At 31.5% G+C, this 21,928-nt stretch overlaps 1 long non-coding RNA gene across 1 annotated transcript; it reads left to right on the top strand.

The window, feature by feature from the left end:
- Positions 1-18,320: 18,320 nt before the first annotated feature.
- Positions 18,321-21,405, top strand: LOC123261633. The gene is made up of 3 exons (XR_006508716.1): positions 18,321-18,475; positions 19,153-19,240; positions 21,313-21,405. It is a non-coding gene; the product is annotated as an uncharacterized LOC123261633 (long non-coding RNA).
- The last annotated feature ends 523 nt before the right edge of the window (positions 21,406-21,928 follow it).

Raw genomic sequence — 21,928 nt, 5'->3', positions numbered from 1 at the left:
GTAAAAGAAAATCAAACGTTAAAAGTATTGGTAAAAAGAAAAAGATGAGTAGGAAGGTAGCACTGAGGAAAATTGTAGGAGAGGCTAAAAAATCTATGACAGCTGGTGGAGATCCAATTAAAACGGCAATGATTGGTGCACGTAAGGCAGTTAAAAAATCAGGTGGAAGAAAAAATATTAGACTCCCACGTATTTTGCCAGTACCAGTTAAAACTGGTGGTATTATTCCGTTTATGATTCCATTATTTGCAGGTCTTTCAGCAACCGGTGCTCTTGCAGGTGGAGCTGCAGCTATTGCAAAAGCTGTAAATAGTGCAAGTGCAGCTAAAAATCAACTAGCAGAGAGTAAGAGACATAATGCAAAAATGGAAGAAATTGCTGTTGGTAAAGGATTATACTTGAGACCTTACAGACGTGGAATGGGTTTATATTTGAGACCTTATCCTAAAGGTAAAGGAGTATCAAAAAACAAGTAGAGCTACCACACCGAGCGCTTACAAATAAGGATATATTAAAGTATGTCAGAGAATTGAAAATTCCAAATTTTAGAGGAGTTTTCATGAGAAATGATCTGCCAAAAACTGGACCTAAAAGAAATGAATCAGCAATAATCAACTTAGATGACAAATATGGACCTGGTACCCACTGGGTATGTTACAAAAAGATTGGTAATAATGTAACTTATTTTGATAGTTTCGGTAATTTACAACCACCACAAGAAATTGTGGATTATCTCGGTGTTGGTAGCATAAAATATAATCACAAACAGTATCAAAATTTCAATACAATTATATGTGGGCATCTATGTCTTAAATTTCTCACTGGAGAACTATAAATTCATGGAAATTACGCTTGAGTTATCAGTCATGGCTGAGTCATTTACATTAACACTTACAGGATCATCATCAGTGTTGGAGGCTAATTATTTTCCTCCAATTGAATTATCACCAGAAAAAAATTATGTATTAGGGCTTGTAGAGTTGCTTACATTTAATTCAATACCCAATATTGATATTGGTGCTAATAAATTCTACGTGACTTATCCGCCAGATGGTGCTATTAATCAAAAAACTTATGATGATAGCAATGATGTGAATGCATACTACAATGTTGGTGGTGGTGGTGGTGGGGGAAAAAAAGTTGTCAAAAATAATGTAAAAAGAGCCAAAAGAAATGTATCGATTATTACAAGGATTGATGATGATTATAATATACCACAAGCTATTGAAATAACATCAAAGCCAAAGACTATAGCGCTAACTTTACCAACTGGAAGCTATGAAATTGAAGATATTGAAACATATATACGTAAATCATTGCCAAAACTCAATTTAAAATTAAAAGCGAATAATAATGAGCTGAAAAGTGAAATTAAATGTGATCAATTTATAGATTTCGAACCAGAAGACTCTATAGGACGATTGTTAGGGTTTACAGATCGTCAACTTGAGCCTCATAAAACGCATTCGTCAAATTTACCTGTTGCTATACTCAAGCTTAATGTACTAAGAGTTGAGTGTAATATTACATCAAACGCGTATATAAATGATCGGAGAGTTCATACTATTCATGAATTTTTTCCCAGTGTACCACCAGGATTTAAGATTGTGGAAGTACCATCTCACGTCATTTACCTTCCAATACTCACGAAAGCAATACACAATATAAGACTGCACATAGTTGATCAGGATGGAAAATTAGTAAATTTTAGAGGTGAAACTATAACAATCAGACTGCACGTGAAAAGTTTATGAATTATGGGAATAGTTTTCGAGACAAAAAGTGGTGCCGGATATAAAAAGACATTACCATGGATAAAATTTACCAGTCAGCGAATACCTCGCAGACCGTTAACACAACAGAACGTCCAGTTCCTAAAAACTCTCGGACTAAAATTACGTGGAAAATCTTCAAAATAAATTGCTGCTGTCTAGCTTGTGTTATACCGAAACGTGACTCTTAAGAAGACTCTATAAATTTGATTGTAATTTCATTATTCATTCATTGATCGATGTGCCTTCGTAATGTCGAGTGATAAAGCTTCAGAAAATCTCAAAAGATACTTGTCAAGTCAACAGCGTGCATACGGTACGGATTTTAAAAAAGATACCAAGGATTACACACCAAGCTATATAAAAGGGGGTACTGTATACAAAGGCTCACCGTCTGGAGATAAGTACGGAACGATAGGAGATGAACGCTATAAATAATAGCAGAAATTTTAAATATTCAGCAACCAATCATATTTGATGACTCTATAGCTCATTGTGAGGTGCATGCGCATCAACCGTATGCATCAGCAACACTAAATAACAACGATGAAGTGAGGATAACAATTCAAAATCAAAATTTGTGTATACTTCCAAGCAAAAGTGTACTACACATCATCGGTAAATTCACGAAAAATGATAATACAGCTGTTGCCGATACAACTAACTTTGTGAACATGGGAATAACTCATATGATCAAAGAGTTCCGACTATTGATAAATGGAGTAGAAGTGGATCGGAATAACAATGTTGGTATAACTAGTTTAATGAAAGGATATTTATCATTTAGCCCAAATCAATTGAGTACTTTGGAAAATGCTGGCTGGTTGATGAATAATGAGGTTAAGTTTACCGATAATGCAGGAAACTTTGACTTTATCATTCCACTTAATGTTTTAAGTGGTTTTGCTGAAGATTATCTTAAAGTTTTGATGAATGTTCAACTTGAAATAATTCTAACAATATCAAACAGTGATATAAATTCTTACATACAAACAAATGCTGCTGCTGCTGCTGCTGAAGAAGTAAAAATCACACTTCAAAAAATTGAATGGATTGTACCGTACATAACTCCAGCAGATAAGGAAAAAATTCAAACTCTGAATTACATCGCCAGTGATCCTGCTATACCAATAAGTTTTAGGACTTGGGAATTGTATGAGTATCCTCTGTTACCTGCAACTTCAAAACACATTTGGGCAGTAAAAACCTCGACTCAGCTCGAAAAGCCACGTTACGTTGTTCTTGGATTCCAAACAGCAAGAAAAAATGATGCTCGGAAAGATGCTAGCAAATTTGATCACTGCAATTTACGGAACATTAAATTATTTTTAAATTCACAAAGTTATCCCTATGGTGACTTGAATTTAGATATACCTCACAACCAGTATGCTTTATTATACCATATGTATACAGATTTTCAAACATCATACTATAACAAAGAAGCCGAACCACTCCTATCGAAAAAGAAATTTTTGGATCAAGCACCACTGTGTGTAATTGATTGCTCCAAGCAGAACGAAGCTATAAAATCTGGACCAGTTGACATTCGATTGGAATTTGAATCAGTTGATCGGTTTGCAGCCAACACAACAGCATACTGTTTAATTATTCATGATCGTATCATTGAATACAATCCTATAAGCAGCACTGTCCGTAAGTTAGTATAAAAAAATGGTTGTTACTTTCAATCTCACACCAACTGTGCATTACATGCATGTTTGGAAATATGCATATAAAAATGCAAGGAAGGGGGAATGGGAACAGGCTGCGAGAGACAGAGACAGATTTAAAAATTAGGAAAACGGTTGACCCTAAAGGCCATCCCTGCAACTTCCCGCTAATTCCGTTAATACCTGGCCGCTTTTTTGAGCTCTTCGAGCTCAAAAGTACAATCTGTGTGTTGTTTTAAGCTCTCCGAGCTCAAAAAGATACCTTTTCTATGCTTTTGAGCTCTTTGAGCTCAAAAGTCTGATAGAAGTTTCATGGAACACTATTTTTTGAATGTTCATACCGCAATAACTTTTGAATGAATGAACCGATTTTTACGCGGTTGGCGGCATTCTACGTAGTTTTTTAAGCCTTATAAATAATTTCTAAGTTTCAATTGGTCAAACTAGAAATTTCGGAGTAACTCTGAAAAAACACTTTTTTCGGTTTTCTTTCGTTCACGATATCTCTCGAACGAATCAACCGATTTTGACCAGCTTGGTGGCAATCGACGTGGTTTTATGATGTTAAGAGCTGATTAGTTTTTGGAATCGATCGGTACAGCTGTTTGAAAGTTATTCCAAAAATGTCGAAGTTATGTTGAAAAATCCTTATTTCCAAATATTTCGTCGAGGATATCTCTCGAACTAATCAACCGATTTACACGTTTTCGGCAGCAATCGAAGAGGTTTTTTAATTTCTGCAATTATTCTATATCATCAAAAACGATCCGAGAAGAAATGACGAAGTTATGTGAAAAAACACTTTTTCGGTTTTTTCGGTTTTCTTTCGTTCACGCTATCTCTCGAACGAATCAACCGATTTTGATCGGGTTGACGCCGATCGGCGTGGTTTTTCAAGCTTAAGGGCGGATTAGTTTAAAAGATAAAAGAGCCGTTTAAAAGATATTCCAAAAAAACTACTTTCAAAAATGATTTTTTTCTTATTTTTTTTAAGATTTTTCAAGATTTCTTAAAATCTATCGGTCCGAATCGGTTCAAATTCTCAGGAAATCTAAGTTCAGCGTAGCCCTTTCGAATGGCACCAACCGCGATGAAATCGGTTCAACCGTTCAAAAGTTATAAGCGAGTCACATAGTCACACACACACACACACACACACACACACACACACACACACATACATACATACAGACATAGTGACAACATCGCGGGGGTAGTCAGGGAAGCTTCCTGTGACCTTCAAACGTCGAGATCTGATGAAAACTCGATTTTTGCCAAACGGGGTAAAAACAATAACTTCCCGATTTTTGAAAATCTGAGATTTTTAGCGGGAAGTTAAAAATAGAATTTTAAAAACTAGTGAAAAATTGGATCCAATATTAAATAAAAAATTATCACAAATTAAACTTTTTAAGTAAATATAATGTTTTAAGTTAATATATATGTATCAAATGAAATCTTTATTGATAAATAAAAAAAATTTTTTTCTAATAAAATGTTTACATTGTTATTTTAATACATAAGTTTCCTAGTACTGTAAGTAGAATAATATAAAAAATTATTTTTAACTTATTTCTCTAAATTACATTGTAAGCAAAATTTTCGATATGGATATAAATATATACCGGATGTTTCCCAATCAGCACCGGTTTTAGGATAATGCTCCTTGCAGAATGAATATTCTTTTACTTCTTCATTGTGTTTTAGATGCTCTGGTAATTTATCCCAAATGAAGCGTATTTCTCTTTTGGCAAAGTGAAGTAAAAAGTGTGAATCCAGGCAGGCCAGATCTCGAGGATTCATCTTTCGTAAAGTCATTAATTGATTAAAAGTGGACAATTGATTAAAATGTTGAACTGATTTTTCATAGCTAGGTTCACAACCGTAAAATTTTAAATACCATAATTTGAGTTGTTGAATGTTTTGAAATGCGCAAGCTTTTAAATATCCAGTTGAAGTATGCACTGCAGATGGACACTTAAAATGTGTAAATTCAATGTTATCAAATGAATAATGACGCATTTTTGTTAAATCTATGATCACAACAGATGGATCATCAATTAATTTTTCAAGCCATTCTTTCTTTTGTTCACCTTCAACATATAAATAGCTCAAATGATGCTTTAAAAAGGTTAAAATTTCCCCAAGGACATTATACTCAGTTTTACCAACATCCCAGCTAATTCCATGACGACGCCCATGACAGTCGAGATTTTGCTTAACAACAGATGCACTAGTAATCGTCATTGGAGACTTAAATAAATGATAGTCACACCCATAAACACCATTGGATTTATATTCATCCGTTATCTTAGTAACGCAAAATTCCTTCACTGTAAATGAACCGTTTGGCATAATATAACCGGTAAAATCAATTAAGTATTCCATATTTCACTTTTTTTTTCAAATTAGTAAATTAAAAAATTATAAGTTTAACGTCAACTGGTGGGCTATCTGGATCTTCTCCAGGATATTTAAAGCCTATTAATAATGTGCTTCTAAAATGCGCGAATAATATTTTAACTTTCCTATCATCACATGTAAATTCTTTTGTAGTATGAGATGCTCTGAACTGGGAACTGTCAATATCACTAAAAGTTTCACTAGGAGCTTCACTAAGAGCTTCACTAGAAGCTTCACTGGAAGTTTCACTATCACTGGATGAAGCACTTACTTCATCGAACTCGATTTGCGCAGAATGATCACATGAATCGTCGCATGAGTGAAGTCTGAAATAAATTTAAATTCTTAGAAACAAAATACGTAAATTTTTAAGTATAATTAATGATTTAAAAAAATTACCTCAATCGTTTACGATTCATTGTAGAGTTACTGTTGAACGACACGTAATTCAAGTTTTTGGAATTTTTGTGAAATTTCTAACAGTTTTTGGCTTAAATTTAGTTTATCCACACAGTTTGAACAAGATACTTTTGTATACGCAGTTTTAAGTAAGTCGTCAGTTACTTCTAATAGTTTTTTGGTTACTTCAAGTCTATCAGCACAATTTGAACAGGTCACTTTTGCACGAACAGTTTTAATCACTTCTAAATTTTTATGCAAAGCAATGATTTTTCCAACAAATATCCCAATATCCTCGGGTGGAATGTCACCAAAATAACTTTCTATTAAATCGTCGAAATCCTCCCAGTAAGGTGGCTGGCTACGGAGAAATGCACGTTCTACATCAGTTAATTTATCCATAAATGATGAACTTTTTTTTTTTTTTTTTTTTTAAACTGAACGACTGATTGAAGTAACTGCAAGCAGAGGACTGAAATTTGGATGCAAGTAAGTATAACTCCCCACCAACGATCCCCTCCCAACGATGACAACGCCAAAAACAGGTTTAAACTTGTCGGATGACGTAAAAACATGACGTAATCGAGAGAGAGGAGAGGTTAAAAAACGTTAAAATTCACGATGAAAGCTGTTAAACCCCCCCCCCCAGTCGATAACATAGATCACTACTCATCAAACTGTCGATAAAAATTTACCCCAACTCGATAAGCAGACGACTACGAAAACTTCAATATCGACATCGCAATTTCACCACCAGAGCGGCGTAAGTATCGATCTTTCTCGCATATACTTCTACTACAACTCATTTGAATATATATAAAATTCATCGTCACATCAAATAAGTGCATATCACATCAACACCACAGCTGATACACGCTGTCAGCTGTGCTGTTGGGGTGGTAGCATTTTGACCTCAAACAATCCCAACAGTCGGTAAAAATCGATCACCAAATCGATGACAATACCCCAACCGCCGGTAAAAATCGATCACCAAATCGATGACAATACCCCAACCGCCGGTAAAAATCGATCACCAAATCGATGACAACACCCCAACCGTCGGTAAAAAAAAACCCACCATCGATATCGCAGAAACCCCACCTAAAAATCGATCACCAAATCGATGACAATACCCCAACCGCCGGTAAAAATCGATCACCAAATCGATGACAACACCCCAACCGTCGGTAAAAAAACCCACCATCGATATCGCAGAAACCCCACCAACAACCGTCGATAAGGCAGAAACCCAATGTCGGTACTGCAGAAATCTACTTTATCGGGGCGTCAAACCCTCCTTGTTTAACTACTTCCAGGCCAAACAGCTATGCCTAGAATCCGTAAAAAGGATTCCCCCCCCTAAAAAACACACACACACACACACACATACATACAGACACCGTGACAACCTCGCGGGGATAGTCAGGGAAGCTTCCTATGACCTTCAAACGTCAAGATCTGATGAAAACTCGATTTTTGCAAAACGGGGTGAAAACAATAACTTCCCGATTTTTGAAAATCTTCGATTTTCTTTTTTTATGAAAACTCAAATCTACGAAAAATTAGTTAATTAACAATTGAATAACTTGAAGAAAAACCAAGCTAAAAATTTTTTTTTTGCGGGGCTATATTCCTTTAAGTGTTTAGATGACACTATAATTTATTCAGATTTTTAAATTAATATTGAATGTTATAAAAAAATTATTTTGTGTTGCATACTTTGCTTGGCGGGGACGCCTAGACACTGAAACGGCCGCGCAAAGCCTAACTTTCAACGTTAAATTAAAATTATAAATAATGGAGCTACAACTCCGGGAGTCGAGACTTCTTCTACTAAAATTTCCTCCTTTTTAAGGATCTTTTTTCAAATTTCAGATATTTTTAATATTCTTAAAGTTATAACTAAAAAACGGAGACTCCCGTTTTGTCTCTTCGTTTTTTGTTTATAACAAATGAAATTTTTAATGGCGGAAAAATTAAAAATTACCCATTTCGCCGAATTAAATTCTGAATCCAATGCATCAATCGCCATATTTTCTTTTTGTGCATTTGTTTTTAACTTCCCGCTAAGAAAATTTAAAATTTTCAAAAATCGAGATATTATTGTTTTTACCCCGTTTTTTGAAAATCGAGTTTTCATTAGATCTCGACGTTTTGAGGTCCTAGGAAGCTTTCCTGACTCTGATTCTTTGAATCTCAAAAATAAAATTTTCAAAAATTCGTTTTTTTGAAATATCTTTTAAGCGGCTGAACCGATCAATTCCAAAGACTGAACAGCTTTAAACCTCAAAAAACCACTTTGATTGCCACCAGCCCGGTCGAAATCGGTTAATTTGTTCGTGAGATATCGTTGTCGAAAAAAATTGAAAAAAAATGTTTTTTTTTTTAATTTCTATGGAATTTTTAGTCTGACCAGTTTAGGCTTCAAGATTTCTCAAATAACTCTAAAAACTGCGTGAATGCCGTAAACCGCGAGAAAATCGATTCATTCATTCCAAAGTTATTGCGGTTTGAAAATTCAAAAAATAGTGCTCTGTAAAACGTTCATTAGCCTTGTTATGTCCAAGGGCGTTTAAGTGGTAGCGTAAACGGTGGAGGTTTGGACTAACGGTTTAATGAATACGCAACGGAGTTTTAATTCCGTTGTTTTAATTATTTATGTGGGACGTTTTCGACGGACGAATTTACCACGCCTTCGTTTGAGACTGAACACGGATTTTATTAAGAATAGATGTACTTACTCTTTGCAGGATTTTTTTTGTTACCGGATCCGTGATCCCGGGGCCGCTTTTAGCGCCTTTTCCTTGAATTGGCCCTCTGGTTGGTCCTTGCAGCGGATGGAGTTGGATGGATTTGGGGCTGCTTACTTTAAGGGCTTCTTATTTTTAAGAAATGAATTAACTCGAAACTGATTTCACTTCTTTTGATATTTATTTTTATAACCACAAAACTTACACTTTCACAATTTTAATTTTAACGTAATTTATTTTAATGAATTTTATTGATTTGGTTGAGCTAACGTCCACCAGTCCCCCGTAGGGTAAAGTGCGCAAAACTAGCTTTTAGGAAATTTTGAATAAACTTAATGACCGAATTCTCGCCTAAGTGCAGGGCAAATTAGAACTTTGAGAATACGGTTCTCTATGATTTACTTACTGGCCGAATTCTCGCCTAAGTGCAGGGCAAATTAGAACTTTGAGAATACGACTCTCTAAGATACTTAAAATTAATACGTGGCCTGCCGGTTAAACCGCGTCCAAACTTCCTTTAAGTGCAGTGCAAATTAAAGCAAAGGACTCTACAAGGCACGGGCCCGTCAATTAAACGCGGAAGTCGAATTAATTAACAAAGACCGGGAGCGGTCTCCGTTTCTCGTTTTTAAATGCTCGCGGTGCTGAGTTTGCAAAAGTCCCCGCTAGTCAACCAGCAGTCGCGTAGCTTCTATTTTATTGTGGCTTTCGCGCATGGAGAAGTCTTTCATCTGCGCGGACGATTTAAATTTAAAGAAAGAAAAGAGAGAAAAAAAAAAAATTTGCGGGTGGACATAACAGCCTTTTGAGCTCGAAGAGCTCAAAAGCACAGAACAGCAATTTATTTGAGCTCGGAGAGCTCAAAATTACACATAAATCATATTTTTGAGCTCGAAGAGCTTAAAAAATAAGTAAATTGTTGAGCACTTAGGTATGGAGGTAGCGGGAAGTTGTAGGGATGGCCTTTAGGGTCAACCGTTTTCCTAATTTTTTTTGATTTTCTTTTTTTTTTCTTCAAGAAAAGAATAAATTTTTTTTTTCTTCAGAAATTCATTCGATAAAGTTGAAAGATGTTTTAAATCTATTTTTTCACTTACAATCAGATTAGAAATTTTTTTTTTCTTCTAAATTATTTTGTAATTTTGTATTCTTTTCCGGTGTGAGTAATATTTCAACTGGTATCAAGATATGTTCATCGGTATTGATTTGACAAGTAATTATTTTTGGATATTATTATCATTAATTTTTGTTTTTTTGCAAGATGAACTAAGTTTTTCATTATCTTGTGAAGTTCTTTTCAACGATATTGGGGATTCTAGAAAGTAATCAGGTGAAAAGACCAAAGTAATCCGTTTTAACTATTTATTTTCATATATACGACGTTTCATCGGTTTTATTCCGACATCTTCAGGTATCTGACAACAGACAGACAATATAAAATTAAAAAATTAAAATCTTCACTCCGTCGAAACACCGTTGGGGCATGCTTCTGAATTGGTATATAAAATCCCATGTTCCTGTGGAAAATCATGTGTGGGCCAGACTCGGCAATACTTGTCCAAAAGACTACATCAACATAGATATAGTTGTGAGGAGAAGTTTAGGAACAAGGAAGACCGTACTGCTCTGGCGAATCATCATTTCTTAACAGGTCATAACTTTGACTTCGACGAAGTGAAGATCGTTGACAAAGAAGGAAAATGGTTCAAACGAAATATCAGTGGGATGGTTCATATATGTTTATCGGACACGGTGAATTTGAGAACAGACACTGACTGGCTAAGTAAGGTGTACTTAAGGTTGATTAAGAAATACAAGTATAATAGAATTTCGGCGTAGATCATTTGAATTTGCCACGTGGGTTTAGTTATCATTGTCACAACGGCAGCATGCATGTACTATGTAACTGCCAGCTGTTTACAGTTGAGAGTAACTTGCGTGAGAGGAGGTTGTTGTTTGTTAGTTACTAATAATTGTTTACTTATTAATAGTTTTCAATAACCTTTTATAATTATAAATTTTGATTATCTGCAAGTTATCTATGGTTTGACTGAATTTGAAAGAATAATATTTGTAAAAAATTTATATATGAATCTGTTATGTAATGATCAGAGTGTTGACAATGTTTTGACAGACTTTTCAAGGTATTTTTTTACATGATATTAATTTTAATTAGTATTAACTTATTAAATTAATTTATTAATTTTACTGTTGACATAATTTATTGTAGAGTATTTTAATTTTTCAATTTTATATTGTCTGTCTATTGTCAGATACCTGAAGATGTCGGAATAAAACCGACGAAACGTCGTATATATGAAAATAAATAGTTAAAACGGATTACTTTGGTCTTTTCACCTGATTACTTCCTACAATATTTAATTACAAGACCTGAAGAATTTCAGAATGGATATTGGGGATGTCTTTGTTATTATTGTGGAGGTTGTCGAAGTTACGGTGGATACTGTTGTAACGTTTATTGATTTTGAATCTGTGGTTTGATATTTTGGGATAATTTTTTTGTCTAGAAAAGATTAACGATATAATTTAGTCATTAATGATTTTGTTTCTTATTTTCAAACCTGAATGATCAGCATCATAAGATAGAATATTCCAAGAATTACATATCCAATCTTTGAAATTCTTTACTTGAATTACTGAGTCATTGCATCCTTTATTTATATAGTTTTTTGTCATACTAGTTACAATTTCTTGTAAGCTTGAGATATTATCGGGATTTGTTTTATCTAGATACCTGCATGCTAGCTGTAAACATAATATTTTTAAATATTTATTCAAATAATTAAATGCTTAATTGATTGACTATAAAAATACTTACTCTTAATGAAGTACAGATAAAAGTCACTGTATTTTTAGCTGGTAATTCTAAAATACTTAAAATATGTTAAAATAATAGTAATCCCAAGTCTTTGACAAGATATTTCATTTTCGAAATAGACTCTGCTAAAAAAAACATTAGTCCATGACACTCAATAGATAATTGCAATGAACGAATAGTAGTATCAAGCCACAGTTCATTTATTTCTTCAACTTTTTCAAAACACCTACGAATGATAATGCAATAGATAAATTTAGAGAATATCGATCTATTATGATTACTTCAAAATTATTTTTTTTATAAATAAATTCGAAAAATAATATATCTTTAGTACATAAAATATTTATTAAAAACAAACCATTTCAAAAAAATTGTTCTAAATTCGGATTTAGAAGCGTTAGATGACATGCTCATAGCATCAATGTTACAAATTAATTTAATGCCATCACTTCGAAAATTGGGATCGGTAATACTCTAAATATTATATTAATTAATAAATTAAATTATTCACCAGAATTATATTGTATAATTGTAAAGAATATTAACCTTCATAAGTATATTTTTAACTTGTTCAAAAGAGTACTCGGTGCTTTTTAAAATGTTCAAAAAATTATCATAAGAAGTTAGTGGTATTAATGAACTTCCATCGGTTGTTGTTGTTGTTATTATTGTTGGTAATGGTGATGATAGTGGTGGTGGTGATGGTTGTGGTGGTGGTGGTGGTGGTGGTCGTGGTCGTGGTGGTGGTGATGGTAGTGGTAGTAGTAGTGGCAACGGTGATAGTGATGGTGAAGATGTTCCTGGCATAACTGCATAACTAAATTAATATCAGTTATTGTTGTTGAGGGATGAGTACAAGTGGTTGTTGTTATATTTGAAGGTAAAGATTTTCGTAAATTATCAGCATTTACGTTAATCACAGAAGTAGCCGTTGGATTTTGACTTTTGTTCGCCTTCATACCTTTTTTATTTTTGTTTGTGTCTCTTAATCGTAAAAGAGGATTGCATGAATTGGAAAGCATTTTTTTGTTGCATTTCTTCAATTGACTTCTGAATTTCATTCAAATAAATTTTTTTTTTTTCAATTTTATTTTGTCTAATAATTATATCTAAGTCTGATGGATTACAATTTTTAAATAGAGAATCTAATAATGACAGTTGACGAAGTATCGTATTTTTTACTGTTGTAGTCAATTCCTGAAAACTTTTTGGGAAAGACTTAAGGAAGTCTTCCACTGTTATTTTGGATTGAATTAATTGACTTTGTGAACTTTGTATGTACATTATCCGGTCAATTGTTCTTTTTGGAGTGTTCTTTTTCGAATGCAAGTCGTTTTTTACTCTTTTATAATTTAATTCTTCTTTTAACAAAATTTTTTCAATACCATACAAAACAATTATACCACTTAATCTTTGAATTCAGTGATTTCTAACAACCAGATATGCTGGCTAAGAAGATAGTAAAACTAATTAGCTCACTGATTTATTGGACTATCAAAATTTATTTTATTTAGAACTATCTTTACTTAGGACTATCGAAATTTTTATTTACTTAAAAAAAATTTACGAAATTATAATGCCAAAGACCGCCTGTTAAAGTAATTTGCTCCAATAATTATATCAAAATAAAATTTATTATTTTTATTTTTTTAGCTCTTAGTAAAAAAAAAAAAATATTGTAAATAAATTTATAAATACATATTAAGTTTAATTAAATTTTTTATTCACCTGTTAAAGCCCACATATCTGGATGTTCTTGACCGATACCATTACTTAAACGATTGAAACTCTTTAAACTGTCGTTAGTATTAGCGGGAGCATTGTAAACACTGACATATTCTGGTTTGGATAACCACTCATTTTTGAAACAATCGAAAAAAATTAATATATTTTTATCGACATTTTTAACTTTATCAATTTCATTTTTGATTATTTTTTCTGCTTCAGGAAATAACGCTGCCGGAAGAAGAGGAACATTCATCATTAAAGACAATATATATTCTGGAGTTCTTAAATTTGAGGAAAGCCATCTTCTGATAATAGCCTAAAATTATAAATTATAACACAGCCGAGTCGCGTTAATATGACAGAAACACTAAAAGGGCTCATATCGCGACTCGACTGTTGTAACGTGGTAGATTTTTATTCGACGCCCAATACTTGGGGTATTATAATATTTCAGGCTCGAATCCAACGTCGTGAATGTTATGTGTGAATGAATGAAAATTATACTAAATTTTATTGAATTTATTTTGTAAAAATACGCCACTCTGAACGAGTGACGAAGAGAGGACGAGTAGTAGCGAGTAGAAGACTATGCATTGGAGCGACAAGGATAGAGCTGCGACGATAACAAATGGGTACCAAGGCGAACGAGGCACCGAGCGGCGTAAACACCCGAGAGGCCTGAGTACGATCGATGCTGCAGTGCCGCATTTTCCCAATACGACGATCACCATCGATTACAGTTGGTTAGTCAGTACTGCAGGAGCAGAGGTGACTAATAACTATCGTGTAGGTCCGTTGACTGTTATACGGACCTAGGTCAACTATCGACTGGGATCAATTCCATGGGAAACGACGATTAGCGCCTACTTCAACGAAGGAAGAAGTGGGTACTTCTCTGTGAAGAAGCGGATTCGAGGTTGGACTGTCGACGTATACGGACGCGCTTTGCGCGCTCCGCAACCTAAAATTAATTTTGAAGTATTGTCGCGATTTTGTTTACTTGAAATGAATTGATAAATTGTATTGAAGTATTTATTTTTTTTTTAAATAATTTATTTATCGAGTCGACCGCATGAAGCTTTTCCGAGCTGCTACGATGAGGACGACGCTCAATTGCTTGGTAAGCCGACGTTCTTGTTCAGTGTTGAATCCAGCGTTTAGAGTCCACGTTGTAATTTTATAAAATATTTTGATTAACAAAATAATACGCGAGGATTCAACGCTTTACGATTATTTTTTTTTGTAATGCTGTTATTACATAGTGTGATTGCCGATGTATGAATGCGAGTGTAAGAAATGAAGTTGAGATAACGCCGTTTATTTAGTTTTGTTAAAATTAAGCGAAAATTTAAGTTACGACATTTTAATTTTTTTTTTTGTTAAAAATTAATATCGACCGCCGACGTATATTTTGTTAAATAAATTGTTATTTTTTTTTTTACTTAATTCTTCTGAATTTATTTCGAGTAATTTTAAGAATTTCGTCTATTTTGCTGTTCTATTTATTAACGACGAGTATTTCAGCATAGCCCGCCGCCCTGAGGAAGAAGTAAGAGCTAGCCGTAGTCGCAGTGGTAATTAATGGAGAGTAGTGGAGATCATTCTCCTGGCGCCTTTTTTTAATAATTCTTTTTTTTTAGTAAGCCAAAATTTTCAATATAAACGGTGAGCCTGGCTTGGTAAATCCCCGGGTCAGGCAAAACCCCGTTATACGGTATAAAAAAAAGTAAAAATATTGAAAAAGGTAAGATTTAAAATTTTTAATTAAAATATTTTTGCTTCGTTTATTAAAAAAATGTTTCTCAATAAAAAAAATATTCTTACGTGAAGAAAATGAAAGTAACATCCATAAATTTTAACTCCGTTAAAGTTCATTCTTAAAGATTTCACTAAAGCTTTTTCAAAATCTGACATTATTTGTATTTCATTGCTTTTTAAATCTGAAAATTCATTCACAAGCCATTCGAAAATTGCGTTGTACATCTCCGGATCACGATTTCCCATTAAAATCATGAGTACAGCGATATACTAGAGGGAAAAAATATTTGTATTTCATTTATTTATAACAAACATCTCGAATATTGATTCAGCACAATAAAATATTTTCAAAAATGTTTCTGAATTACTATGACTGTATTCTTCTTCTTAAAATGAATTGAATAAATCTGCTCCATTTTCGGTTTCAGTGCTGTCCTCTTAAAATTAATTCAATAAAATTAAAATTTGTAATTTTGCCTTCGGCTCAGAAAACAAATCGACACTCGGGTTAAAATGTGCAACTGTCTCCCTTCAGTGTGTAATATGCCATTAAAAATTTATAAAATAACTTACAGAAAATGTTCCATCCATGAACCATTGATCACTTTGGCTTAAAGCCGTTAATAAATCATTAGTTGAAAAAATCACGGCACTTTTATTATTTTTTTATTTCACTACGGCTTTAAAACAAACTGTATCAGTTAAAACAGTGCCTAACTCAGCAATTGATTGAGGAATTTTAGGTTTCGTAAAACTTTTTCGTCGGGTAAGAGTACTACGAATAGAGCCGTACACATAATTTTCTGATACTTCTGGAAATCTAATTAAGTATTAATAAAACGTGTAATAATAATATATTAAATGAATAAAAAAATAATATATTTTTTTTTTTTCAATTTAATAGCTTCTTTATCACATGTTAATAAATCCTATATCGTGTAAATAAATAGAAGATATAACGCGAAGAAAAAATTTAATCTTTATAAATAAAAATGAAACCCGTTTTCCTTGGTCACGGCATCACGCGTGAATGGCTGGACCGATTTCACTAATTCTTTTTTTGTTGTATTTGTTATTATTAGGAGAAGGTTCTTACAGAAAAAAATATTAAGAAAATCTCTCAGAAATATTGAAAAATATACATTTAATTTTGCATATTTAAAAAAACGCGCGTAACGAATGTCAATGTCATTCACAGCCATAGACAATATTGAAAGAAATCTTTGCTAACGCCATCTAGCACGCTCCGATAGAAGAAGCAGGTCAGAATATAATTTCGGCTATAGTACAGTTACATACTCAGCCTATATTTCAGAAAAAAAGTTAATATGGCTGACCAAAACATAAAAAATGGATCAAACTGCCAGCCGAAATAAATTAATTTTAATTAAGTAAAAATATTTTGCGCTTCGATTTTTATCCTTAGCTATCCGGAAAAGTCTGATGAACAGTTTAAAAAAAAAATTGAGTAAAAAAATGAAATTTCTCAAAAGTTATAAGGTTTACCCCTCCATGCGAACTTAAAACAATGACACCCATATACCATGAAAAATCAGGTTTTTTTGTATTATTATTATTTAATGGCTATAAATAATTATAAAAAATTATTTAAACTGTTCAGTAATCATTTTTCTTAGCAACAAAGCGTGTTTTATATCATTTCTTTACGTATAAACAATTTAAAAGGCGCTTAAAGCATGCAATATAGGTAGGCGCACCTAAGTGTGGTATAAGTATATGAGTTTGATTTCATAACGCATTATACAAACTTCGCATAACCTATTTAGTAATCTGTGGTAGTACATTGGCTTTATAAAAAAAATCTGTGGTAATCTGTGATAGTGATGTGCCAACTCGGAAAATATATTACTCGATTTAACTCGAGTGAAATCCAATCATTTATTTAAGTATTTAAAATAATATTTACTATCAATTAAACTATTTTTATAATCAGTAATCACAATATTTTCAAGAAAATAAGATAATTAGTATCTATTGTATCTATAGATTATTAATAACTAATAAAATTATTAATTTTGAGTGTAAATCGCACGATCAGTTAATTAAGTGACTTACATAACCTCTAAAATACTCAACACGTGTCACGAGTTCCCGCAAACAACTGCTATTGAGTTGTAAGTATAAATTATTTTTTACGTTTATTATAAAATCAAAAATTATTCTTTCTTATTTATAACGAAAATATTGTTGGGAATGGTGAAAAACGAATTCGGTGAAAGTTAGATTTTTATTACAATTGGGAAATTTTTTTTTTGTGTTTACTTATAAGAGCTCTAACTTCGACAGAATTTATTTTTTTATGTATTTTATATGTATTTTCGATATAATTAAGAAACATAAAATTTTTCGCTTTCGTGAAACTATCTAATTTTTACATGTATATTTAATGTAATCAAAGATAAAATAAATGATTAATATAATAACTAAATAATTCAATCAGTTCTATTCATGTGTGTTTTGTATTGTACAGTGAATAATACCAACAAAACGCAAAGGGGCCAATTTGAGCCGTGATACAAATAAATCTAGAAGCATTCGAAATAGAAGAGCCCAAAGAACCGAAGAACAAGTTCAGGAAGAAAATACTGGAGCGCGTGTGAGAATGGCGCAATTGCGTCAAGAACAATCAGACGATACACGAGCTGAACGCAATGAAGTCATGAGATTAGAACAACGACAATCACACCATCAAGTTTGTTTGTATTAGCTAAAGACGGGCTAACAAAAAATATTGTTCACGCTGCAGCATTAAGAGATTAATATTATGTAATTAATTAATTATATAAATAATTATTACTTTTAATAAATTAAAACAATTAATGTTTGTTGTTTTGTTATTTTTAAACAACATTCCCTCATCGTTCACAGCGCTCCAGGCCTTTTTCACTCATATTCCACATCCTTATACACTTCCAATAAATTAGTAATTTTTTTTCGACCCTAGAAATTCTCTAGAAATTATTCACATGGCAAAACAATGTTTACCGGGTCAGCTGGTAAGTAAATAAATAGCTACTTACCTAGATTAAACATCATCAAAATGGATATTAATTTTTCATTTGTTGTTTCAGCTCTTTCAATCATGACACGTTTCATAGCTCGCCAAACTTTGGCATCAGGATCCGCAAAATCGGAGTGAGTCTTTTAATGAAAAAATCCACATTTTTTTTCAATTAACTAAAATTTTCTATTTGATCAATTTCGACCGAAAAATGAAGGATTGCCTTACAATGACTTTTTCGAGACGAGCATCTGGCAACTTTTTTGCATTGCTTGTCTTCTAAATATTTGAAACCTTTATAAAAAAATAGACTAGACCCGTTTCTCTTTCCGGGAATAATATCCATTGGAAATTCAAAAAATTTATTATTCTTTATATGTAATTGATTTTTTAAAAATATAAAATATTAATATTTTAAATAATTTTTTTATCTCTGAATAAGGTACAGTACTTTTTATTAAAAGTTGACATTCAATATATACTTTGTTTTGTTTGTTTACCTTTGTTTATAATTAGGATTAACAAAAGATAAAAATTTGTATCTATGACAACGTAATAAATAAATTAACTAAATTGCTAAACAAAGTAATACACATTAGTGAAGAGACGTACATTTGTGAAAAACGTTTGCGATTTATTAAAAATGAAAATAAAAAAAAAATAATTTAACACTAAAATAAAATAAAACTGATAAATACATGTAAAGTATCATGTAAAGAAATGATAAATACATATAAATTTGTTTTTTATTTCTGTGTTTTTATAACTTTTTGAACAAATAATAAAATATTTTTCGATAATTATTTTTCAGAGAACTTGCGGAAATCACCGGCTTGATCGACACTAAGACACCACTGCAATCTTGACAACATTTTTGCAAGCTTTATCATACATTTAAGGTATTATTATTATTATCATCTATATTATGAGATGATAATAGGAAAAATTTTTTCTCTGAGATATTCATATCATAAAATCGGTTTTTTAAGTGAAATTTGGTGTCATAGCAAAGGTTTTGAGTTAAATTTGTTCCTTTTCAACGTTTCATATCATTCTCACCGATAGTTAATTTATTATGAGCTCTAGCTACATAATTAAGAAATAGCCTTTTATCTTCTGAACTATTGACATTTTTTAATATATGAGCTCATCCCGATGTTGTACTCATCAAGACCTTCTATTTAAGTACCCACATCAATTTTTCATATATTTATATATATTATAAATATATTTATATATGAAAAATATATCAAAATGAATGTGGGTACTCAAATGAAAGCTTTTGATAAGTGTAACATCGGGATGAGCTTATATCTTTGAAAATGTCAATAGTGAAGTAAGTATAGTGCAATTTAATAAAATTTATTATTTAATCAAGCAAAATTTTATTTATTTATAGTTCGCAATTTTCGGCACTCACTTAATGACTGCAGGTCGCTAGTTATTATTATTATTATCATCTATATTATTAGGTGATAATAAGCAAAATTTTTTCTCTGAGATATTCATATCATAAAACCGGGTTTTTTGAGTGAAATTTAGTATCATGGCAAAAGTTTTGACTTAAATTTGTTTCTAGCTATATAATTATAAGAAATTGCCTAGTATCTTGTGAACTAGTGACACTTTTTAATATTCGCTATGAGTGTGACTGCAGCGCCAGTCAAAATATGAACTACGGGAGGCTGTCAGAGTATGTTTTTATACGTATGTCAATAGCAAGAAACATAAAAATAAATAAATTTTATAAATTGTAAAAAAAAAGTTATAAAAATATGTGACAATTTTATACACCGATAGAAGGATTTGTTTGTTAATGAATATTTTTTAACTGTTAACAAATATTTATTTAAAATCAAAAGCAAAAATAGCAATTTTTTTTTTGACACTTTTTATAATCCTATAGTTGGAATACATGATAATGGTTCAATTCACTAAATAAATTAACCTTTTTAATATTTAAAAATACAAAAGATAATTATAAGCTGTGATAAAATTCGGTATTTTACAATAAACGTTATTATAATGTAATATAATTAATGCAAATAATTTATAAAAGTGATTTTTGTTTATAAGCAATCTTGATATCATATGACATTACAAGCAAAACAAATTCACTCAACAAAATATTTATTAACTGTTAATAAATATTCTCTAACTATTAATAAATGTACTTTCCTCCCAAATAAATGTTTATTGAATGTTCAAAAATATTTATTAAAGTTTAATAAATTGAAGAATTGTTTTCAAATAAATTAAATTATTAATAGTTAATAAATCCTTTTATCAGTGTATTAATTGCAGTTTTGTTTTTTAGCTAAACGAATCAATAAGCACGTATAATGATAAAAAATAAAATAGAATGCAGTAAATATTTCTGCTGGTATTTTTTGAGATACAACAACTCTGGTGTCTCATTTTTTTTTAATTTATTAAAATTAAAACAAAATAAATACTTCCACATGTACTTGCTTACAATTTTAGGAATAATAGCCTCCCTTAACTCCGAAAGTAACCACTGCGAACGCTTTAGTCGATTTAATTTTCCTTACCATGGCTTCACTCAGAGCGAATATGTATAAACTCATCCCGATGTTATAATCATCAAAACCTTTCATTTGAGCACCCACATCAATTTTTTATATATTAATATATATTATAAATATATTTATATATGAAAAATATATCAAAATGAATATGGGTACTCAAATGAAATCTCTTGATAAGTGTAACATCGGGATAAGATTATATTTTTAAAATTGTCAATAGTGAAAAAAGTACAGTGCACTTTAACAAAAGTCATTATTTAATTAAGCAAAATTTTATTTATTTATAGTTCGCAATTTTCGACAGTTACTTAATGACTGCAGGCTGCTACTTATTATTATTATTATTATTATTATTATTATTATTATTATTATTATTATTATTATTATTTTTATTTTTATTTTTATTTTTATTTTTATTATAGTATTCCAAAAGTGCAACGAAGAGAGGAGAACGCGAAGGAAATTTTATTTGGTACAAACTCTTCAACAGATATTACCATGTTTTGAAGCGTCGAACTGAAATCTTTTACAATCTTACTGGAGAAATGCAATTTTTCCAATTAATAAAATGTATTATTTATTCGTTTTCGCTAATATCATTATACTTTATATTTATAATGATGTTTGATTATGCTTTATATTTATAATGATGTTTGATTTGAAAGTTAAAAAAAAAAGAAGTTTATATCAATTTGAAATATAACAAAAATCTTTATTGTGTTGAATAAAAATAAAATTTATTTCAAATTACAGTCGTATTTTCACAATATAGATTTCCCATAAGGTAAATAACTTTATTTAATATACGATTCATTTTGTAGTATTAATTTTCTGAAATGAAATGAATGAATTGTCATGGAATAACAGATCTAGAGTTTTTAGAAGCTATATTTCGTAATTACGATTTTGATTTTTAACACCCACAGCCGCGATCCTTATTGGAGGTGATTTGTTGTAAAATCCGCTCTTACATCATTTCTATATCACATATAGAAGACTCCTACTAAATTTGGAGTCTATAGGAGCTATAACTAGGAA

Source organism: Cotesia glomerata, linkage group LG3 (assembly GCF_020080835.1).
Source record: "Cotesia glomerata isolate CgM1 linkage group LG3, MPM_Cglom_v2.3, whole genome shotgun sequence".
NCBI classification, from domain to species: Eukaryota; Metazoa; Arthropoda; class Insecta; order Hymenoptera; family Braconidae; genus Cotesia; species Cotesia glomerata.
This window is presented reverse-complemented; position numbering and strand designations above follow the sequence as displayed.